Below are 17,266 nucleotides of genomic sequence, written 5' to 3'. Positions count from 1 at the left end.
ATACTGGGTTGGATCCAAGCCACGTTAGCCAAATACCTTTTCTGATTTCAGTGGAACTGAGCAGCAGTCTGTGGATCCAGACCCCTGGGAGAGTGCCTGATCAGAAGCTATGCACTGACATGAGGGTTCATATGGTAGGGCTGCCATATGTCCGGAATTTCCCAGACATAGCCGGGATTCGCCTGTTGAAAATGGTGTCTGGGCAGAATTTCTGCAAATTGGTTAAAATGTCTGGGAAAACTCAGGCACATGGCGGCCCATATTGAAAGCATGGATTGTTTGGCAAATTTCCTTAAAAATTGGTTAAAAACTTCCTCTTTTTTTCCTTTGAGATTTTGCCAAAAAAACCTCAGCCAAACTTTGGCCAAACACAACTTTCCCCAAGAAAGCTCAACTACCGGTACCTTTGTTTCCGGATTTTCACTTTTTGAAATACGACAACCCTGTCATATGAAGAAAGACAAATGCTAAGGCAAGCGGCTCTCAGTGGGTGGGACCTGCCAGTGGGAACAGGGCTACCTTCAATGCCACAGCTTGGCCAGTTCCTCCTGCCTTCCAAACACTGCCTCCATCTGCCATCATTTTGTGGCAGGAAGGCCTTAGTAATTTTTAGCTGCCTCAAGTGGGCTCTGGGGGTTAGAAAGTTTGAGGGTCCCTGCTCTAAAGTATGTTGGTCCCAGGTTGTGTACCAGAATCCCAAAGAATTATATATACGAGGATGTACACAGTGCACCTTAAATGAATATTTCCTGACTTACGGAGTTGTCTCTGAAACATGACATGAAATTTATTGTCTAACCTTTGTAGCCATGCAAGCTATTGGCTGTCGTAAAATTATTATGATAGGTACTTTTTAAAATTCAAGCACAGTAATTGGTTCAGTGGCCTAAGGCAGTTAATGTCACAGGTTCACTTTACTTGTATCAAGACTAATTTCCCTTTAGCACTTCTAATTAATTGGTATTAATTGTCAAAATAAAGTTGCTCCAGCCTGGTCAATTTTTAATTTCAGTTCAAAGGCATAGCAAGATCACTTGTGTTGCATCATTAGACTGATCACAATTCGGCAGCAGTCTTTGGGTGAATGTACTTTTCTAAATGATAAAAGTGTACCACACACACTTTTTCTCAGCCACCATGACCACAGGAAATGATGCTAATGATGTGTGAACTCCCCTTTGTTTGAATCATAATTGAATCACAATATGTGATAACCTTGTCAAACACTTGGGGGGAATTACTGCTTTATTTCAAGAGTTCTAAATTGGCCTACAACGTGTTTTCTCACAAAGCACCCTGGGATTTGTAGTGTGTGGATGAACAAGAGCAGCACATTTCCTAGACTAAAGCCTCAAGGCATGGGTGATATAAGGCGTTTTCACCTCCTGCCCTCTGGTCCCCACCTGCTGGCAAGGTCTTAAGCAAGGCCAAGAGACAGCAGAGATGCTCAGCTCTGACCTGCCATACACATGATGGGGCATGACTTCCTCAAGTCAGTTTCTTGCTCGGGAGTCAAACCCTTTAGCTCTGAATTCTGAGTGTACGTCATGCTACAAACACATTTTAGTACAGTTGACCCATTGAAATATTTGAAAGCAACAGAGGGCATTGACATGTAAGCCACTGCTTAGCCGCTCCATGCTGTAGGCGAAATGGCATGTTCAGCTTAACGCATAGCATGCAGGTATAGATCCTTCTTTTTTCTTAATTTAATTACAGGCATGGGGACCATTTGATTGTTATTTGTACCTCAGATTTATCTTTTCCCTCCCCTGAAATTCCCCACCCTCAAAAAATAGATATGAGATTTTTTGGGGGGGGGGGGGGTTGCACCCATGTACAGTAATTAGGTAAATAAAAAATGGTGACATAGCTGCATTACATTACATATAATGTAATATAAAAATAATTTAACCCCAATACAGTTTCCATCATGACCACAGCACTGGGATGTGAGATGGTACAAAGTCTGTGTTCCCATGTTCTAGATAATTCTTGGGTCACTCAGAAGTTGGTCAAAATGAGAAGGTATGTGCTGGCAGAATATTTCCTGCTGCATCCAGTCTTCCCTCAGTGGTGGACTTTGAGCTCTTAAATTTCAGTTGTGCCCTGTGTGGTGCTAAAATTTGCTGCCCTCTGCCTCTCGTGCTCTGTTCATTATCATTGTTGCAGTGCCCCCTGTGGTGCTCTCGGCATTGCAGCCAAACCAGCAGACCTCTGCTTCGCTAGCTATGAGCAGCCAAGCTATGGGCAGCTATTTTATGTGTTCCTAAATGTGCCCTCAGCTCTCCTCAGTGACAGCCAACAAATATGGCTGCTTTCTAAACCACATCCCAGTGTCCTATTAAAGTGCTTTCTTGTTAGACAGTTTAATGTGGAAGGGGTTCCCTGGTCATGAGAAGTTTCAAAACCACTAACTATAGCCTGTGAATAACCTGAGTTGCCATGGACTCATGTGCAGGATTGAGGTGAGCAGTGGAAAAATAACTTTCAGCCTGGCTCTTATTGGAAAGCGGGCCTCAGTCTCTTGCCTATTGTCTGCTGCCCTTTTAAGAAAGAAGTCTCATCCCATGCTAAGATATATATTTGCTATTCTCCTTGGCTATTTCCTGTAAAGTTAGTGTGCAAAACATTTCCAGAAACTGGCATGATTTTGAGTATGACAGTGACCCCTTTTATTAATTCATTCTGGTTTAATGTATTTGTTTTATTGATTTCTAACATTGATGCCCTCTTTTATGACATAAAATAAAAGAGGCGTAAAATGGGATAGGAGTTAGTCTGCCACAGGGACGCTGAATGGAGGGAGCAGGTGGGCAGCTCCCCTGAAAGAGAGTAGGAAGGGGAAGGTTGGTTTAGGCAGCGTTCCAGCTCCACAGGACCAGAGGAGGAAGCCCAGGGCGGCCGCCCTGTATTCAGCCATATTAGGAAGAAGTCCAGCTAATCAGAATACTTAATAATACATGGCACTTAAATAATTAGCAGTCGTGTCATCTATCTAGAGCTGAGCTCAATTTTTCAGACAATGTTTTTCTCAGGAAATTGCTGCCCTAGAAAAAGGCTACTTTGCAAATCATTCTCCACCATTTTGTGGTAGCAGATGCCTTTACACACACACACACACAGACACTGCTCTGAGGCAGGGATAGTTCTGAGCCACTGTGAGGGGTGGAAAATGGGGCTTGGGCTGCTAACCAGTAGTGACACCAGAAAGAAAATTCAGGGGGGCGCACAGAAGGGTCAAGGTATATTTCTAGGTGGGCAAGCAATGTCCTACATGTTAAGATCTCTGGGGGGGGGGGGGATAACAGTATATTTCAGACTAAAACTGCCATTCTAAACTTTTCCCCCCTGAAATCAGCCATATGTTGTTGGCATCTTGAAAGGAATGTCAGTAGCTGCAAGATGCATAGCCCTTGTTGCCTCAAGAGCTGCAACTGAAATGTCAAATCTACAGAAATGATAATGTATGAATGCAGCTGCTTATGTTAACAACAAGAGTCTAGCAAAGCAGGGGGGGTGGGGGCAAGCTCCTTGTTTGGGGGGATGCTTGCCTCCTCCCTCCCCCCGACCCCACTGGTGCTGCCTATGCTGCTAACAGATTTGTTGTTGTTGCTGCTGCTGCCACATCCAGCTGCAACAAAAAATAGCAAAACAACAACAACCAAGCCACACACACTCATGCACTTGAAGCAATCTTCCCTTAGCAGAAGCAGCCATCAGGCTTTTGTTATATGTTAGCTTGAAACACATACTGTCGTTCAGGTCTGAGGGTAGATTATTCACTCACAGATCCATTTAAGCTTACAGTGGCACTGGCTATGTCCAATATTTTTACCTGTTTGGTTTTTTAAAACGAGCCTTTTGCTTTTTCAGGGATACATATGGGGCTTAGGTACGGCAGCAAACTGTATCTTTTAGCCAATTTGCTATTCACAGGATCTTTGATCATAGATGCCAGACATTTATAGTAGGAAAGAAAAGGAAATGGGGGGAAACTAGTGCAGCATCTGCTAATTTATTTATTGTTTTAAATAGAAGCATTTTAGAACTGAAAAAATATGCAGAACCTTTTTTTCCTTGCCACTGCATGAATGGATCGCCAGTGAGTTTGCTGTAATGCACTAGGGAATTGTACATAAATGGGTAGCAATTTGGTGGTAGTGTAAATTTTGGAGCTAGCATAGTTTAGTGGTAGCCCTGGGCACTTAATAAAAATGAAACGGGGAGAGTTATAATAAAGTAATAAGACTTTGGTGATAGATCACAGTATTAATTTCCCCCCTGTAGAAGCAAATCACCAATTCAATTCCTGCAGTATCACTTTGGAGAGCCTAGTTGCAAGAGCCCTGAGTAAATAATTCCACATCCTAGCCTTTGTACCTACAAATCCCAGGTGTAGTAAACAACCACAGAGAAACTGGAAATCACAATGGCATTGCAAAGCTCTGGATTTTACATTGGAAAGGAAATAAGTTTGCAGGGGGTTTTTCTCCCCCTGTTAAAGAACAGAGCTTCTGCATGATCAATGTGGTACTTTATTCTGACGCTTATGCCAGCCTGCTTTACAACAGACTTTTATTTGAAATGTTTACTATGTGTTAGGCTCAGTTCAGTGAGATGCAGCATCATGCAGAAAGACAAATGGCCTGGATGACTGAGAGCTTAAGTGCTTCCTTGGAATTCAGGTGATGTGGCTGATTTTGCCAAAGTCCTATGGACAACATAACACACAAGAATGGCTGCCTAGCACAGCTTTGCCTTCAGCAGGTAAGGATGCACTCACATCTCTGAGGCCTGTAAAAGACAGCCGGGTGGCCTAATTAGTTGTTGTGTATTGGAAAGGAACCTGGCAGTCTTCTCCTCTGTCTGCACCTTGGGAAGCGCCTCCTCTCTCTCATATGCCGTTTCAGTCTTCTCCATTACTTGTGGGTAGAAAAATCTGCTGTTACTGTTTTTATTTTTTATGAGTTTCTGTTAAAACTAAAGTTAAAACTGAATAGCCAGTAGGGGGCACATATAACTTGTGACCCTCCAACGCAAACACAGTGGACGATCGGGTTGTGAACGTGATCCGTGCGGGAGGCACGTTCGCAACTCGCATCGTCCGCAACTCGCAGTGGCGCATCTGCACACACACGGGTTGCGATTTAGCGCTTCTGCGCATGTGTGACCGCTGAAACCCGGAAATAACCCGTTTCAGTACTTCCAGGTTTCAGCAGTCCGCAACCTGAAAAAACGCAACCTGAAGCATCTATAACCCGAGGTATGACTGTACAGCTCATCCACTGCCATTATGATGGTCCTCCAGTGATCCAATAAACCTCTAGGTTTCATTTTTGCGCTGAAAATGAAAAGGAGGTCATAAGGTTTTTTAACCCCTTGTATGGTACAGTGCATGGCTCCCCGGCTACATAAAGGCAACATCTCCAGACTGACCCTACCATTCAACACAGTGATGCAGCCATGTTGCTGTGTTGGGGGACAGGGAGGGATGAGAAGGTGTTGGAAGATAGCCTGACTGGGCCTCCTAAGCAAGGCTACCCAGGAAGGGGAAAACCACACTCTTTCTCACTGTCCTTGGGACCATTGACTCTGAGGACTACTTTCACACATGCTGCTGTGGCACTTTTCTGGGCACTCACTCCAGCCCCACCAAGGAAAAGTACACCAGGCAGCATACTATTTATATACAAAAGCCAGGTCCTAAAGTTCTATCACACTTTAATCGACTGACACCCCCCCCCCCAAAAAAAAGGCAGGATTGAGCTGTGCGGGGCTCTGTCACCTGAGGCAGAGGAAGGTTTTGTGCCCTTCTCCATAAAGGCTGTCGCTGAAGAGGGATCCTGCAGGGGGGGTGCACCATAGTTAGCTGTGTGCAGGGCTACTTTGCTCGTTATCTTATATAATACAGCAATATTGCAGTACAATGATGGTGTCTGTTGAATATTTCTTACAGGCTGGGAAACATCAGGGTCGACACAGGGAGCTAATACAGCACAGTTCGACAGGCAGTCATACAAAGGACTAGCGCTTTCTTTCCTGGGAGAAATGGCCTTTATAGATCCCAAAGGACTGCTACTTCTGGAACAAAAATAAAAATAAAAATCAATTGTTCTACCCAAAGAGTGGCAAAGTATACACAGCTACTCCATAGAGGTTGCTTGAGCTTAGCCGCATGTCATGCAATTTCAAAAGTATGCTTAAGGAAAGAACTGCAAAAGACTTCAGCAAGATTTGTGCCAGCTGTGAGTTGTCAAGAGGCCAGGCAGATGGGATCATTTATAGTTACTGTAATACCAGCCAGACCCCAGAAAATTGGGCAGAAGCTGACAACTGGATGACAGGGCCTTGGTTGCAGTTCACTATTCCTAGATACATATTTATGTAACCGGTTGAATCAGAGTGTTATGTATTACCTGAACAATATATTTGCTTGCATGGGGGGGAAATCCTGCTGGATGTGTCATAGACAATAGGCAAAGGTTTGTCACAGTAGACTACATGTTCTTTATAGGCAGGTATAACTCCCAACAGTTTTCTACTTGCTGCCATTTCCACTCATGTGCAAGGTGAGGAGCACAGGACATAACCCCTCAAGTTTCTGGAAGCAAAACAGCCCATTTCCTGATTGTCACAGGGAACAACCCAACAAAAACAGGGCAAATGACATTTTGCACAAATTGACAAGTTACATGTTTTCACAGGACTCAAAAACTGCATTCCTATTAATTCAGGGAGTGTTTCTTGGAAGCTGGTGGGGTTCTTCTGCAGTAATGGTGACGCTTTGTCCACTGTTGTGAATATCCTGCACAGCCAGAAAAGTCACGGGTTTCTACAAGACAGAAAAAATAAACAAGGCACAATTCAGCACAAAGTGAAGTTGCTGAGGTGTATAATACACCAATGAAGTAAGTCTGAGATTTTCAAGATGCCAAGTATTGGGCAAAGTAAGTTAGTGCATTTTAGGCATATCCTCAAAGTGAGACTCCTAACCAGCCTGGCCAGTGGCATGAACCAGGGTCCTTCTCGATCATGTCCTCAGATCATCTGCAGCACACACAGGTGCAACAGCAGCTGCAGAAGGGGTTACTCAGCAGACAAACACAAGTGCAAGGGTTTCGGGGGGTGAGTATTCAGACCCCTGGCTGCTCACTTGTGGGGTGCCTCAGGGCTCTGTCCTCTCCCCTATTATTTTAAACATCTATATGAATCACTGGGAGAGATCATCTGGGGGTTTGGGCTGAGTGTTCACCAGTATGCAGATGGTACTTAGCTCTACCTCAGTAAGATCGACTTCTGAGTAGACATGTGTAGGAAATTTTGCAAAGTCAATGAGCTAGCCAGAAAGGCATATGCCCTGATGAGGTGGATAAGGATGAGGAATGCCCTCTACAGCCTCTGAAAATAATACCTCTGTTTGTTACACAAATCAATAAATACTTAAGCTGGTCTGTATTTCAATACCAGACTATGTCACACCAGCAAAGACACTTCCACTTAAGTATGGGAAAGTGGCCATAGCATTTGCAGTCCTGATGAGGGCTGCTGTTCTCTACTGTTTTCCCTCACACATTGCCTCTGCACAAAACCCAGCCTTGATTTATGATTCAGTTGCAGAAATGGTATCTGTAATATATTTTATTGAAAACTTTTTCTTCTTTAGAAGGGTAACATGATTATATCATTGTCTCATTGAAACTGAATCTCTTCTGTGGGAAAGGAAATTAACATCCTAATTATATACTTGTCTTTGTCTGATAGAAGAGCGCAAGTCTACTTTTGGATTTATCTACTGTAGATGGGGAAATCTATACTGTGTGTATTTTTAAAAGCTTGTGAGAATGAGCCACCCCAGCAATCAAGGGGGAGTGGTCAAGGTCTGGAGGTCAGGATGGTTGGGAATGGGTGGGTGCAGGGCCAGGGGAGAGGGATGGATGGAGTCATTTGGAGTCTTATTAAGATAGTGCATAAAAGCAAGTGACTTACATTTTGTCCCTGGATAGGGTGGAAGCATGTTTTCTCCAGCATCCAGACTTCATTTACACAGAGGAGAAAAAGAGAGTGAGAAACAGCTGTTTAAATCAGTTCATCCAGAACCGCTTGGTCATCAGCCTTATTCATCTAATGGTGTGGGGTAAGAAAATTAGAAACAAGTGGAGGAAACTCTAGATCTTGGGGCCATTCACTTCACCATGATGTGCTTTCTCTTGTTAGCAAAGCAAGTGCTTATTTGGATATCCAGGAGATTATCAGAAAAGTTTGCCCTGTTTTAATGGTACCAGACAGGTAATTGTTGTTGTTGTTGTTTAGTCGTTCAGTCGTGTCCGACTCTTCGTGACCCCATGGACCAGAGCACGCCAGGCACTCCTGTCTTCCACTGCCACCCGCAGTTTGGTCAGACTCATGTTTGTAGCTTCGAGAACACTGTCTAACCATCTCGTCCTCTGTCGTCCCCTTCTCCTTGTGCCCTCCATGTTTCCCAGCATTAGGGTCTTTTCCAGGAAGTCTTCTCTTCTCATGAGGTGGCCAAAGTATTGGAGTCTCAGGTAATAGCATGAGCAAAAAAGAGGCTTTCTTGACAGTTGGCCCTCTCTATTCATGCAAGTCTCAATCAGTGTAAGTTTGTGCCTCTTTTGAAAGCACTGTATGCCCTCAACTGTTGACCTGTTCTTTGTGGAGTCCCGAGGTGCGCTGGGAAAGAGTGGTGAATTTTCAAGTGGTTGTGGTTGGCATCCTCCTGTCTTGGGAGACAATGGAGGACTGTGCTTTTGTGAGTGAAGTCAAACTGTTGGAGAGTTATAGCTCCTGCTGTGGCTGTAGAGCAGGCACCCCCAAACTCGGCCCTCCAGATGTTTTGGGACTACAACTCCCATCATCCCTAGCTAACAGGACCAGTGGTCAGGGATGATGGGAATTGTAGTGGTCAGGGATATGGGAAAGGCCTCATTTATTGCAGGTGGAGCAGCTGAAGGTGTCCAGTTGTGCTGCTGCAGATGCCTCATGGCGTACTTCTCTCTGTGCTCCTCACAGTGGTCATGCCCTCTACCTATTGTTCCATGGGAACTGTCGCTCTGCATGGGTGACTAGAATTTTTTAGTTAAAGTCATAAAATTATGGCAAGGATGGAGAACTGCCCCAGGCAGCATGTCCAATGGTTTGGGATGATAGAAGTTGGAGCCTAACAACACCTGAAAGTCACAGGGTCTGCATCTCTGATTTATAAGTTGTATTTAATATGGCTTTCTGTGGCAACCTCATGCTACAGCTTCCTCCACAGATAATTCTCACAGTGGAGAAACAAATATGTCACCTATGAAGTATCCTTAAATAATGAGCTGCTTTCATAAATGATATTACTACTCAGATGTCAGACGTGAGAATTCCACAGCTATTTAGCTAATGCAAATCTTCCATGAAAAACCAATTACAAATATGGAAGTGATATTAAGTTCAGTCCAGCTTCAGGAAATTACTTTGGTGGATTTCACTTCTCTGCAAACATTCATGTTTACGACATGACAAAGACTCAGGAAATGTAGCCGTTTATAGTGTGCATATATCTAATTCATATAAATAATTAAAAAGTAATGATCAATTAGCATATTTTTAAGTACCTGTTATAAAGGCTTCATAATTAGTGGTTTCCCCAGGAGACCTAAACATCTTCTACTCTAGCCCATCACAAAACAGTGTACCTTTGCTTATGAAATTATCTAATTACCCCCGAGACTAACATGATTTCCTGGTTATATTACTATTCTACAGTAGACTATAAAGATAAAAAATGCTTTAAAAATATTTATATCATCCTAGTGATTAGATTGCATATATGATCAGGGCTTGCACATGTGCAAATCCATGGTGTAGCCTGCTGGGAAAAAGAGATGGGGGGTGGATTTAGACATAAATTGGTATGCTCCTATGCTCACTTTCCTGTGAGTAAAGGTAAAGGTAAAGGGAGCCCTGACCATTAGGTCCAGTCATGGCTGACTCTGGGGTTGCGGTGCTCATCTCGCTATACTGGCCGAGGGAGCCGGCGTACAGCTTGCGGGTCATGTGGCCAGGATGACTAAGCTGCTTCTTGCGAACCAGAGCAGCGCACAGAAACGCCATTTACCTTCCTGCCGGAGCGTTACCTATTTATCTACTTGACTTTGACGTGCTTTCGAACTGCTAGGTTGGCAGGAGCAGGGACCGAGCAACGGGAGCAACGGGATTTGAACCGCCGACCTTCTGATCGGCAAGTCCTAGGCTCTGTGGTTTAACCCACAGTGCCACCCGTGTCCCTGTAAGTAATCCCCACTAAATACATCAGGATTTATTTTGAGGAAGCATACATAGATTGGACTGTAGGCTTTCCTAATCACAAAGACAAGAACCAGAGTGGTGAGAGTTGTGGGCAGCCATGAGATCTTCAGTTCAGCACCTACAAGCTCAGCACTTCATACTGGAGAATCAGGAAACTATAGCTCAGCAGGCAGAACACATTGTTCTGTTAGCCTGGCAAAGAGAGAGGACCAGACTTCTCCCAGTGCTGATTCCAGGATTGGCCAATCCAGAGCCTTCATACTGCTCACTAGTTGCATAGACTTTACTTGGAAGAGTCACTCTGTTCTATAGCTGTTTCCTAGGCTAAGCCCCAGCTTCCAACTCTGAAAGCTCCTGGCTTGGCCTCTGGAATCCTCTACAGGGTAAGGTGAATTACTATTTGCCTCTTTCCTAATCTGTGAATAGGCATCCATACTTCAATGTGTATGAAAAGTTTACATCTCCTTTTCCATGCCAGGTTGCCACATATCTATAGTCAGGTACATGTATTTCTAGATGTAGCTGTAAAAAGGCCAGCACCCAACAACAGTGCAAAGGAGGGGGGGATAAAACTCCAAGAGTGATACAAAAATTGGAATTACGCTGGCAGCTCCCAGCAAGGGAAGATTTGCCTCCATCAATGGCTGAGCAAGTTTCTGCTTCTCAGTGCCTCTAGCTTGCTTTAGTGGTCACCAGCAGGAAGGCAGTGCCTAAAGGGTGACATTAAAGGATGCTGATCAGGGAAGGTCCAAGGAAACCACAGGAACCTCTGCCTCAATCATGTTGTCACCATGAAGAATTTCTGTTCCACATATTAGTCTTTAATGTGATGTGATGTCATTAGAAGAAACTTCAGGAAGCTGTGTTGAGAACCACTTGAGGCTAAAAATGAAATATTAATATTTAAATACAAATATTATTATTATTATTATTATTATTATTATTATTATTACAAATCCAGAGGTACCTATTTTTAGCTTGTATACTAGTCTTTCCTATCCTGGTTCCCTCTTATGTTTTGGACCACAGCTCCCATCATCCCTGACCATTGGCTTTGTGAGCAGGGATGATGGGAGGGCATCCAACTGGGAAGGGTAGTTGTATTATCAGGGAAAATATATATCTTGCCAAGTGTGTCTGACTTCATCCTATTCCATTTCTGGTCTTTTGGCTACGTAGTGAAGCACTCTAGCTAAGCCACCAAGGTACGTCCAAAGAGACCTTGGAGCCAGAGTGCTGAAACACAGAGGACTTGTCCAGCAAGATTGGCAGGAGGAACAGAGTCCTGAGCCCTGAATAGCAGGAGAAGTATCTAAGCAACACTAGGGTTAGAATATGCTTTCAATTGCCCTAGTTGTCCCATCCATCTGGGTTTACTAGTAGGGCCCAAATCCTGGCCCTAGTTAAGGCAAGGATTCTTCTTCCTGAGCATGGTTCTGAAACAGTTTACCTTCTGGTCCAGATTTTGGCTGGGGCTCATTACCTACTGCTGGCACCTGTCACGAGACCCTCCTCCATCAAGGAGGTGTCATGAGATTCTGGTTCTGGGTGTGGGCAGCCCTGACAAAGTAGGAGTTGGATATTTGTATTTGTTTTTCTGGTGATGTGTAACTACATTTTCAACTTGGGGCACTCTGATGCTGTAACTTGTGTAGATTTGCAAGTACAAATGCACTTCATGTATGCCATCAGGACCATGCATGAGCTGATACACAGATCCAATCCACACATTTTCAGAGCCAGCTTTCATGAGCCACCTATTCATATGGCAGATGAGATGCTCATAAAAACTCATAACAAGTTATATATGCAGGGATTTCTATTTTCCAACATATCCTGCCATGCTCACACCCAAGTTTTTTCCACACGTTACATGTGACTGCAAGAAGATCAAAAGTATGTAGTGTGACAAGAGGGGTCATGCTTTTAGTCTCACCCTCGACATTGCATCTTTCCCCCCATGTTGTGTGTGTTGTTGTGTGAAAGGAAAGCCCAGTGTTTTAGTTCCTGCTTGTGAGTAAGGTCCCTCTATCATCAGAATACCTGGTTAAGCCCACATGGTTATCACATAGATCCTTGGAGGCAGGAACCAAAGAGTGATGGAGGGCACTGCCATTGGAAGACTGAGAACAGGGCAATAACCCAGGCATTATAGGGAAGCAATGTTTGCTTCTCTTGCTAATACCAGCTTTTTTTTAATGCTGCAATAGTGATTTTAATGCAGGGAAGGATTGTAAGATATTTCTGTTGAAGCCAGATACATTTCTAACAGGCAAACAAATTCTTTAAGTGTACTTGGTCAGTTGTGTTAGCAGAGATAGCTGTCACCACGCCACTAAAGGGGGCCCTTCACTCTTTCATGGCTACTGGTTTTGAAATGACCCAGATCCTGTGAGCAGAGAACTCAGAAGAATCTATGAGCCAGCTCTATGCTGATCCAACAGACTGGAATCTATTAGAGCCTCAACTATATATAATGCATCAGCCAGAGACCACAGCCTTAAAAGAAAACTCCTATGGAAGTGAATTGTATTTGAAGGAGAAAAGGATCACAGTGGCCGTCCCCGTCCTCAACTCATATGCATTCATTTGAAGCTTAGAACAAAGGCCGACTCTTGGAGCTCTTGCTGTGTAAATGAAATCATGCTTTTTCCGCGTTCCCAGTCACATAGAGAAGGCCATACACACAGAGACTTTATTATTACCTCCAAACAAACATACATAACTTGGGCACAGAGGCAGCTGATACTATCTAGCTCCCCACCACCACTGCATTATCACACCCCTAAACTTCCCAATGTTTTGCACTACAACTCCCATCATGCCTGTCCATTGGCCATGCTGTCTGGGGCTGGTGGGAGTTGTAGTCCAAACACCTGGAAGGCAACTGGCTGGGTAAGGCTACCCTTACTAAGGGTCAGAGAAGTGCATCCTTACTACCCAGGCCACTGACATGGTGCCTGCTTCAGATTTCTGTCCCACACACTGGAAGGCTTGGTCACTGTTTTTCATGCACCCTATATGCTTCAGGTGTACATGGTGATGTGGATGTTTTAAGTCACACCCATCGGAAACATTACAGCAGTATTTTGATTTGGAGAAGAGGCCATAGGCCAGCAAAGCAACATGTATCTTGTATGCAGTAGGTCCCGCTGGCGTGGAGATATTCAGTTCCTACCACCTCAGTCGATAGAGCATGGAACTCTTAATTTCAGGGTCGTGGGTTCGAGTCCCACATGGGGCAAAATATTCCTGCATTGCAGGGGGCTGGACTAGATGATCCTTGTGGTCCCTTCCAACTCTACAATTCTACGATTCTGTTACTCAAGTAACAGGGTTAGGATTTAGCTCTCCCGGAGATTCTGGAGTGTCACTGCCCATCAGAAGAGACTGCCCTAGCATAGACGGACTAGTGGCCGAAATCAGTGGAAGTCATTTTCCTGCATTCAATCTCCCACAATATAAATATTTCTAAAAATGACAAATTGTAGTTGGGGATACCAGAAAATTGATGGCCACTTAAAGAAACATGCTAGAATTAATAGCTTTCCCCTTCAGTCTATTCCCAATGGTTTGGGTGTCAAGTCTGTCATTTCCCGAGTTTCAAAGAAGGTTCAGTTTCCTTCCTTGAAATCAAAGCTTCCCTGAATTTCATATGCTTTTGCCTTTGCAAAGCATCTGCATATGCCAAAGACAAATAATCATAAGGGTTTGAAGAAATCTGTGTTTGGAAGACAAAATGCAGATTGTTACTGTTCCTAATGTTTTCCACAGCTTATGAGACAAGCCCCTCGGGACACAGTGTTTTGGATTCTAAACTCTCTCGTTACCATATTAATTGCTTTTGTCATGACAGTTTTGGCATCCATAAATGGCTGCAGCCATGCTGTGCTCCTCGAGAGACCAATCAGGGCGGGCAAAATTGGTTTACTGGCTCCCAAAGCAGCTTGTGCGAAAGGTGCTGCGTTTCAAGCACATCTTTTAATTCCTCAAGCCTGAATGGGGAGCCAGTTATACTCCAGGCTAAAGAGAGCAAGAAAGCTTTCCTTTGGAATGAAGCTGCACACAAAATAATCATCTTTTTTGGCCAGGGCAACCTCAGAGAAAAGATTTCTCTGTGTGTGCGTATGACATGTATACCCAGACATTTAAGAAATACGAACAAAGAGGGCTCTGTTTTGAGGGGGGGGTGGCGGGGAAGGAGAGGAGTTCACAGAATGGTTCTAGAGTCTAGTCCTCCGGTACGAAATTACAAAAACAAAGTATTTCAACAGCACTTGTGGTAGTTCTCTATATATCCTGCAGCAAATAAATGTATCAGATTCCCCTGAAGAAAAATCACATGTGGTCTGGACAGCGAGGAACATAGGGAGAGGCCTTTCACTGAGCCAGACCAGCCTCTCGGGGGTTTCAAGGCAGACTTTCTCCCAGTCCTACCAGAGATACTGGGAATTGAGCCGTGGCTCCTTCTCCGTGGCTCCCCCCCCCCCTGCACCCTGGACTCCAGGGAGAACTGTGGTGGAATCCCCCCTATTGTTCGGGGGATTCCATGGGGTTACCCCGGTAACAGTGACAGGAGTGGACAGCAGGAGTGCTCTGACCAGCACCAGATGGGAGCTGCTGTTTAGTTTCTCCTCTGATGTAGCATTGCTCTAGAACACTGTGGAAAATTAAAATGGTGGCCTACTGGTCTGGCCTACTGGTCCAGATGCTGCAGCTGGGCTTGCCCAAAGAGCTCACACATGTGAAGAACTGAGTCCTTCTTGAGATAACTTCAGCTCCTTTCTAGTCCTAGTCCTATTCAAGTGCCTTCTAATCCTAGTTACTGTTGTTTACAAGGAGTGGGTAGGGAGGTTTGCATGGTGGCAGAGGTGCCAAGTTCCACATGACATTGGGGGTTCATTGTGTGCACATGACATCACACATGAGACACACATCTGTGACATCATGTGCACTAGGAGGAGCCTGTGAGGCCTGAGGAGGCCCTCTGCCACCGCAAGGAAACCCAGCAGGGTCCTCTGCCACTGTGGGGAGGCCTGGTGGAGCTCTCCACTGCCACGAGGAGGCCCAGCAGGGGCCAGCCCCTCAAAATGGGAGGGGCTGAGCTGGAAACTCACCATGGGCAACAGAGGTTCACTTGCAGGAGCCAGTGTAGTGACTTTGCCCCACTTGGCCAACCATTTCAGGTCAGGTCTAATTCTGTCAATGACCATGGTGGAAAAGCTGGTTGACTCTGGTTGAAACCAAGAGTGTTCACCAGTGGGCCCTTGTCAATGCACTGACAAATGGGGTTCATTCTGTCCTGCACCCATGGTTGTTCAACATCTTTAGAAATTACTTGGATGAAAGAATAGAGGGGATGCTCATCAAATTTGCAGATGACACCAAACTGGGAGGGGTAGCTAATACCTCAGAAGAAAGAATCAGGATTCAAGATGACCTAAGAATTTGGGAAACTTGGCCAGAACCAACAAAATGAATTTTAACAGAGGCAAATGTAGGTTCTACACTTAGGTAGGAATAACCAGATTCACAAAATTTAGAAAATAGGGACCCATTGTTTGACACCACTACATGTGAAAAGGAGCTTGGGATCTTAGTAGACTACATACTTAACGTGAGGGAAGCTGATGCAATTCTAGGCTGAATCAACCAAAGCATAGTGTCCAGACCAAGGGAAGTACTATAACCACTGTATTGCACCTTAGTCAGACCCCACTTGGAGTCCTGTGTCCAGTTCTGGACACCACAATTTAAGATGGATCTTGACAAGCTAGCAGGTGTGCAGAGGAGGGTAAGCAAGGGGTTAAACAGTCCAGAAGAAAAGTCTTATGAGGAATGGTTGAAGGAGTTGAGTATGCCTGGCTTGGAGGAGAAAAGACAGAGAGGAGATATGATAGCCACCTTCAAATATCTGAGGAGCTGTCACATGGAATTGGAGCAAGCTTGTTTTCTGCTACTCCAGAGGGTGGGGCCTGAACCAATGGATTCAAATTACAAGAAAGGCCATTCTGACTAACCATTTGGAAGAATCTTCTGACTGTAACAGCTGTTCAACAGTGAACACACTACCTCAGAAGGTGGTGGACTCTCCTTCATGGGTAGTTTTTAAGCAGAGGTTGGATGGTCATCTGTCATGGATGCGTTAGTTGAGATTTCTACATTACAGGGGGTTGGACTAGATGACCCTAGGGGACCCTTCCAACTCTACAATTCTATTATTCTAAGTGGACACAGGTCACTCCTCTCCACCATGCACATAAATTAAGGTGGGATATGGATGATCCATGCAGAGCCTATGCACAAGAACCCCTCACTGAAATCAGACATGTGGGCCAGTTCAAAATGTTCACATCACAAGAAGCATTATTTTGGGATATAAATGGAATAGATAATCAGTACCGGCATCCCCACCCCACCCCCATGTCAAAAGTGTGGCACTTCCTGTAACAGCTTCATGGGGAGTACCCACACAGGTTTTTCTTTTTTAAAAAACACTGACAATAAATAATATTAATATATGGTAGTTGGAAAGAGTGTGTATTCTCTACCAAGTGAACATTGACACCATCCTGATAAGTCCTGATAAGTCATAAGATGATGAGTCATGCAGATATATTACCTTTATATTCCTGGATGTAGTCAATATTGGCATTAATCTTAACAGTAGGAGCCAAACTACATCATCTGTAGTTTCAAGGCTCTTTTCTTTCCTTACAATGGCTTTTCTTTTCCATGCAAAGCAGCTGCAGGTGGCCTCAGGTTGAGCAGAGAAAGGGAGATATTTGACTATTTAACTTTTTTCTAACCAGCCATTTGCCGGCTCCAAAGCTGTGGTTTCACACCAGTGGGGAAAAGGATATGAGGACACTGCCTCTTTTACCCCTCGGGGAGAAAAGAGCCCATCTAGGTGACCTACCTCACCCTTTCAAAATAATGGCACTGGGTTAATGAA

This window comes from Podarcis tiliguerta (genome assembly GCF_965153285.1).
Source record: "Podarcis tiliguerta genome assembly, chromosome: 4".
In the NCBI taxonomy this organism is placed as follows: Eukaryota; Metazoa; Chordata; class Lepidosauria; order Squamata; family Lacertidae; genus Podarcis; species Podarcis tiliguerta.
Note: the sequence above shows the minus strand (reverse complement) of the source record.